The sequence below is a fragment of the Castor canadensis genome, chromosome 14, assembly GCF_047511655.1.
Source record: "Castor canadensis chromosome 14, mCasCan1.hap1v2, whole genome shotgun sequence".
Classification (NCBI taxonomy): Eukaryota; Metazoa; Chordata; class Mammalia; order Rodentia; family Castoridae; genus Castor; species Castor canadensis.
In genome coordinates this window covers 68678227-68685889 of record NC_133399.1, presented here as the reverse complement: position 1 = coordinate 68685889, position 7663 = coordinate 68678227, and the positions used below count along the sequence as shown (strand labels likewise).

Below are 7663 nucleotides of genomic sequence, written 5' to 3'. Positions count from 1 at the left end.
TAAAACTTAGTGCCACTCACAATGATGAATTAATGATGCTTGCTACTCAGAAAAAGTAAAATATTAGTTTCAAAGGATAGATTTGGCTTTGCATAGTCAAAGGGCTACTGAATGACATTAGAGTCATTGCATAAATCTTTAAAGATGCTCAAATTTCTTAAAAATTAATATGGAATCACTGTATCAGCCAAATAGCCATTTAATTATGTGATCATAACAAATTATTTAGATAATAGTCCATGTGAAGAAAGTTAATCTTTAAAGTGACTTTTGATACTTCTGCTGCTGTTTTCCTCCCAAAGAGTACATGATTGTCCTACAAATATAATTTTTTCCAAATGTGCACATTTAACTTGCAGTGTGATTGATAAGACAGATAGAGATTCTAAGCATATCAGTCAAAAGAGAGCTATAAAGATCAAAAAAGACAATAACTCAAATGGTAAAAATAATTCTAGCTAGCAATGTGCTCACTCCAGCCAAAAAGCCTGAAGTCTTCTTGGGGACTAGCTTCTCTAATTTTGAAAACCCCTAGTTACAGAGGCTAAACACAAACCTTGCACGGGTTAAGTAACTTGCAGAGGATCACAATGGTTGCTAGTTTTAGAGCCAGACTCCAATCTTGACACTCTGTTTTCATGTTCTCAACTGCCGATATACCATATTTTCTTAGCTAGTCTAGTATAAAATAATAGGTAAACATTTAAGAGAGTAAGGCTTTAGACTTACAAATAGAAAGAAGGGACTAAATATTTTAAACCCCTTCTATGTTCCTGACACAGTGTCAAGTATGTAGGAAGTTATCTCATTTTTTATCTTTGTACTCGTATTTGGGAAAGCATTTATGAGAATATAAGTTCTGGATTTATATGGAGTCTGGCAACTGAAGATGAAAAATAAATGAATGGTTTAAGATTTGGGAAGTAATGTTTCTAATAAGAAGAAATCATGAGTTAGTGTTTGCTTAGAGAAGAGAATGTTAAGGAGAAACTTATCTCGATATCATAAAAAAGCATCTTATAAATGCACACTAACAGAGTTTTGTTGCTTTCTCAGGCCAATAAAACAGAACTAAAGCTAATGATATGGTAGTGGAAGTGGGTGAGGTTGTAGATTGCGTGAATGTAAGCATAAGTACAGTGCTCGTGTGACACTGAGCAACCAAGATATAGCAGGACCAGAGGCAGAGACAGAGACAAAGATAGAGACACACAAGTTATTTTAGGAAAGCAGTTATATCAATTCTCATTCCATTCTGCTCCAGCATTCTCCTTAGAGAAATAAATATAAATATATAAGTACATGTGGTTTTCAATCTGTGAGTTATGTGGAATTGTCTCTATTCTTAAGGAGGAATCTGAAACTCAGAGTATTTAAGACGTCTTTCAAATTTCACACAGCAATTAAGTGGGAAGTCACAGCAGCCCCATTAGAGAAGAAAAAATAAAGCCCAAAACTTAAAGGAACTTAGTTCCAATGTGAAGTTGGCCACTTTCTATCTCTTGACTGAGAGCACATTATTTCCTAACACTTTACTTGCAAAATAAAAATACATCCAAAGAGTATTGGGAAGACTAAATGTGCCAATGCAGTGGAAGTATTTGAGTACAATTATAAATAGGCTTCAAAGAATTAATGGAAGAGTGAACTTCTGTCTTTGTGTACAGCTGGTTTAATGAATCTAACAACAATCTAACAATCAAAATGTTCATTTTTTAATAAATAAGGTTTTTAACTAAATTTTTAAAATCTGTTTTTGCCAACATGTTTTTTGTTGTTGTTGTTGTTGTTGTTTGGTTTGTTTGGGATTTTGTTTTGTTTTTTGAGGAGCTCCTGTTTTTTTGCTATTTGTTTGTTTTGTTTTGTTGGACCAGGCTCTTGCAGGTAGCCCACAGTGGCCTTGAACTTATGATCTTCATGCATCCACCTCAAAGCACTGGTGTTACAGGGATGCATCACCACTTTCAGCCTTGCCAGCATGTTTTTATTTGAATACTTCTCATTTTTAAATTCGTGCATGGCATAAATCATTCTTGCTATTTGACACATCTCTAAAATCATGCATTGCATTCATTGTGGTAGATTGTAATTACAGTAAGAAAAAAAAGCAGTAGCTATGACATTATATTTCATGGTGTTACCACCTATCCAATGTTCTTGGGAAGTATTAAAAAGATGGGCTTTATGATATTGGAGAATCTGCCCACCTTTGTAAAAGTTAAACCCAACTGAGAGTAAATGTGAGCCATGAAAACTACTTGTAATTTCAGAGAAGAGGTTTAATATTTCTTGTACTTCTTTGTATATTATTCACTTATCCTACTGGAATGGGAATTAGTCTTGCACTTTCCATTACTGAAAAACTGTAGAAATTTTTAACTCCCATAGACCTAATGGTTATGTCTCAGTCACTGAGAAAAATGCTATAGCATTAAAATAGCAATAGAATCCACTGGTTGTAAATAAAGTATAAGGGAGACATTACTGAACAATTACAGCCAAGCAAGATAATTAAACTCAGAGATGCTGTTTCCTGCTTTTCTGATCTAAGCAATGAAGCAGCTCCACTGGCTTGTCCACAATTTGGATGTCCCAAGACCACGTCACTCTTCTTTCCTTCCACTTTCCCTAAGGAAAATTCTGGTTCATAAAGGAATGAGAATTGCTATGACTTCTTTCCTAAAATGACTTGCGCTTCTTCTGTGTTTGCATTTTGACATCTTATTATAAGACGAGCTAACATCTATTATTAATTGATGCACTAATTAAAGCCATGCTTGCAGTTTCCATTAGCTTATTCCCTAAATTCTCCAGAGTTGGCTGTCTGGTTTTAATCAAAACCAAATGGTAGTCCAAGCCTGGAGCAGCTAGGAGGAAGTCATTCAGAGGAGGCACAAGAAAGCACAAAAGATAAACAGATGAGAGTTCACAAAATGTGTGTCGGACAAAGGTTGCAGATATTGAGAGTGGCTTTAGAGTTGTGATTCGGAGACCCTGCCACACTACATGGAAGCAGTTGCAAGTGTTTAATGTCAGCAAGACTCTAATATGATCAAGATGGAGTCTGTCTTCTGCTTTTCCAGCCCTGGATTTGTGTAACTCCAGAGGACTCTGACGAAAGGTAATGCTGCCTAGGCTGGAACACATACTACTCTATTCTGGGAAGAATTCTAGGGACTGGAGAGAACTTGAAGAAAGCATCCTAGTTACTAAATTCTGTGAAATTTATTGAGCTTTTCTCAGGTACAGAATGTAAGCTTCCAACATTTTATATTTTAAGTAATGTGGAGGAAAAAAAGGTTTTAAAATTTAGAACAAGTCCAGTACTAAAAACTCTCAATTCATCTTGCTCTCTTAAAAGATCATTTGAAATGAGAGCTAGCAAAAGTATTTTGATTAAACTTTGTATATACATTTTATACAGTGGAAAGAAAGGCTGAAGGTGGGGAGAAGACTATGTTTTCTTTCTTTTTTTTCATAAGCAGTGTGGAATAGAAAAAGTTGGAGGATTTTATGACTCTCTAGCTAATCACCTCAAGAGCTTTGACAAACTCACTTCAGTTCTGTGTAAAATCAGAGCTCCTAAAACGCCCAGGCAGCTCTGCTGTCTCCCCCTCCCCTCTGCTCATGCAGGCTTTCTCAGATGCAAACTTCTCAGAGGCAGGAAATACTTTCCAGGCAATCTGGGCCTGCTTGTGGAGGCCCCTTTCGCAAAACATCAGTCTGAATTTAGTAGACAGAAGTCACTAGGAACGCCTTGACAGGATCCGGCTTTAGCTGACGCTCCAGCTGTGGAGGGTGTTTTTGTTAGAATCACACACTGCGTAAAACTGCTTAGAATAGAGCCATGATCTCAACCACGAAATGTGAACTTATATTTTGGAGAAGCTAACGGGACGGACTTCTTTCCTAGCCTGACTTTTGCACGGTGTCATGCCTTGGAGTTGCAGCTCCTCCTTGTCTAGGTAAGACACTGGGGACTGTCTTTATGCTCTGAGGGATCTTTGAAGAAGTAGAGAGAGTGCTGGAATTATTAGCATCTTGCACTGAGTTGTTGACTTCCTAGGTTTTAAAGCTAAGTCCTGAAATCAGAAGTGGGAAATGTTTGGTAAGTAGAAAATTGTGAGTCAAATTGTTTTAGTGAAATGTCATTTCTAAACCGGGCTCCATATAGATTTTATTGTTTTCCTCCAAAAAGTAGCATCTTATTTTGATCCTTTTTTAATCTTACTTATTAATATGTCTATAAGGACTGTTTTCCTATTATATGCCATAAAATGAAACAAATACATCTTCTCACACATAAGTAGGAGGTGAAATTGAATTCTTCCTTCCTCCTCTTCGTTTCCCAACAAGGCATAGTACATAGCACTAGTGACTTTATCTCAGTAATGAATCTCCAAAAAATATTTTGTGTGTCATTTAAAACTGTGAAGATTGGATACTTCAGTACTTCAAACCAACTTCAACTACATGTCAAGTTGCTAGTGTACATCTTAAAAATGACACTTTTTAAAAAAAATAAGTGGACACATGAAATTTCAGAAATTATTTTGGTTCTAATGTATTTCATTTCAGTTTCAGAAATCTAAATATGAGAAATGAAATGAATTTAATTTATACTAAATTTCCTGGATTCACTGTTCAGGTAATAGGTTAATATTTTGAATAATTAAAGTGAATCCAGTGACAATTGTTGCTATTTTAAGGCAGTCAAAACCAGTACAATCATATGAAAACTGACCATATGACTATACTTCTTCCAATCAGTAAACTTTGTTTCCATCAGACTATAATCTCTTTAAAGTGTCTTACTGTTTAGATGTGCAATCTATGAGCAAAGAAATTTAGTCATGACTTAAATAACACAGAGTAGTATAGCATACTGTTGTACTTCTGAGAATTTAGAATGAAAATCATTAGATTTTAGAAATAATATGGAATGTATGTAAATGAACAAATATCCATGCTTATTTCTAAATCTATACACAAAAACATACTAAATGAAACATGGAGAGCTTTTTTGACAGTTGGATCCTAATAAATCCAGTAAGGGCTGTAAGTATAAGCTATTATATAGCACATTATGACCATTGGCTATGTTAGCTAATGTAATCTTATTTTCTGTGCTAAAATTATTTATATTGGTGACTTCTAATTATTCACCAACAATTTAAGTTTTGTTAAGAGTTTTAACATATAAGAAAAGGAATGCACTTTTAAATTTTTTTTAAATGAAATTCTGGGGACCAGAGGTATAACTCAGGGCTACTGCACTTGTCTGTAATGCATAAGGCCCTGGGTTCATTCTCCAGTACCAAAAAAAAAAAAAAAAAAAGAAGAAGAAGAAGAAAAGAAATTCTAACTTATCTAAATTATGATTGAATAAATTTCCTGAATAAAACATTAAGAATAAGATATCACCAGTTCTGACACTGTCTTGAGTTTGCAAACATGGAAGCTGGGAAACGACATTTGAAAGTAACCTGTCCAAGGTCACCCCACTGGCTAGTAGAAGAGATGACAGTGGGTCCATGGTACACCAATTCGTAATGTGGACGTCATTGTGCCGCAATATCTTGCTCTCAAAAAATAATTGTGCATGAGGAAGTGAAAAGGCTACTTTGCAGAAAAAGAAAACGTGGAGTTCCTCTTTAAAAAAAAAAGAATCAAATTCACGAAATAATACAATTTTCTCAAATACAAAAGATTTATCATGTCTTCAATAAACACTTTAAAGAAATAGCTTGTTTTACGACTATGTTGTTACATTTCGTGCTTATGCCAAGAAAATCAATCCATATGCTAATAATTATATGAATTTTAAACTGACGATTCTTAAAAAATAGGTCTAGAAAAGAGCTTGTTTACTTGATATTCTCGTATTCAGATGGGATAATAAAAAACCCATCTCAATCAGTGAATTTTGTAAGTGATTTTACAACTCCCCATTGCAATTGGTTTAAGAATCTCATAAATCTGTTCTTTCTATTATCTAACACAAATCTCTATTGCTGCAGCCTATTTCCATTTCTACATATTTTTTCAATGAAAATACAAAAAAGTCTAAATGGACATATGAAAACAAAAGTGTATACTTCTAGACCAAATAATCCCAGTTTATTTTATCTTCCTTCTGCAGCTTTTAATACTTCATGCATATATACACTTTGAGTCATCTACAAAATCCTTCCATTATAGCACTTTTTTACAGTATATAAAGAAATGTCTTACCAGTGCAGCATAAGATAGGACAGTGGCTCGTCCGTCTGTGTCATTCATCATATATGACAATAAATGCCACTGACTATCTTGATGCTCTGGAGTTTCCAAGCAAGAACCTCTCTCATAAAACTAGTATATTCTGTGTTTAATAGATGCTGAGCTTTTTGTTTGGTTTGGGTTTTTGCCATTTTCATGTACAAGATTGAGATTCTTGATGTCATTACTACTTACAAGATGTACTGTTTAACGCTCTTTCCTAGTCAGCACACTGCACATTGATGGAATGAGGAATAAATGCAGCAAAACCTTTAAAACTAACCACATGATTACTAGAGGGCCCAGTAAAAGAAAGCACACAAAATTTGGATTTTTTTCTTAAGGACATTATAATTTTTTAAATAAGATTTTTCTATCCCCTTCTAAACCTACCCATACTGTATACCTTGCTACCAAGGTACTATTTAATCTTATTTCTAGAGGATTATGTCTTATGCATTTAAAATAAATCTAAAATGGATACCTTAAAATCTTTTTTTAAGTTTTCTTGCTTCTTGGAAAATGAATGAATGGGTATTATCTTACAATGATAACAACTAGTTAGGAGTCATTGTAGTACAGCACAGTTCCAAATGAGAAATGATCCAGATCTGAAGCAAAGATTTTAGTACCAGAACCAATAACTGTACTTGAGAAAAGGTCCCCGGAAAGCACAATGTAAATGAAACAGGTTTGCAGAGAAATATGCCTCTTGATTGGCTTTCATGTGATAAACAGTTTACTTCTATGGTTCTGTTTTGACATTAAGTTGCCAGTCAGCTTAGTTTTGAGAAATAGATAGGCTTAGTTTTTAAGAAAAAGGTGATGTGCACACTTTGAAATTCAGTTTAAATTGCTAATTTTCATTTGGCAGATTGCAGATTTATATATAAGCAAACTTGAAAAGATTAAGTTGATTTGGTTGAAAATGATGAAAAACAATGTACACATCATGCATATGCACGTGCTCATTAATTGAGATGGATGAATGGAAAACACAACTGTAGTTGGTGGTATGTGTGAAAACATGGTTTTTGTATTTGATTGAAATAGCAAAGTGTTTAAACAACACGATTCAAATATATCAAGGAGATAATCAGTTCTACAACTCAAAAATGAGTAAAAGTAGGAAGATCAAAGTTTAAAAATTTAGTGTTCCTTTTTATTTCCATCAATCAGCAAATTGCCTAGCATTTTAGGAATTGTCAATAAATATTTGTAAGATGAATGGGAGGAAAAGAAAAATGGGACTGAAGAATGGTAGTATGTGGAAGATGGACTTTAATTGTTTTCCAGATGTCCTGTAATGATAGAATAATAATTGTTAAAGAGGAAGAAAAAGAAGTAGCTGGCAAAAGGCATCAGAGGGTGATCCCAGAGGTTAACAACACTATTACAAGAT

General features: G+C 34.2%; 1 protein-coding gene across 7 annotated transcripts in view; it reads left to right on the top strand.

The window, feature by feature from the left end:
• The first annotated feature begins 2865 nt into the window (after positions 1 to 2865).
• Dlc1 (DLC1 Rho GTPase activating protein) overlaps positions 2866 to 7663 on the top strand; it is a 359328-nt gene continuing 354530 nt past the window's right edge. Inside the window, exon 1 of one of the 7 annotated variants that reach the window (XM_074054724.1) lies at positions 2866 to 3121. The gene's annotated coding sequence lies outside the window, so the exon portion shown is untranslated. Of the gene's footprint in view, positions 3122 to 3151; positions 3966 to 7663 lie in introns of those variants that run through there. The other 6 variants (XM_074054727.1, XM_074054728.1, XM_074054723.1 and 3 more) reach the window with 6 other exon arrangements.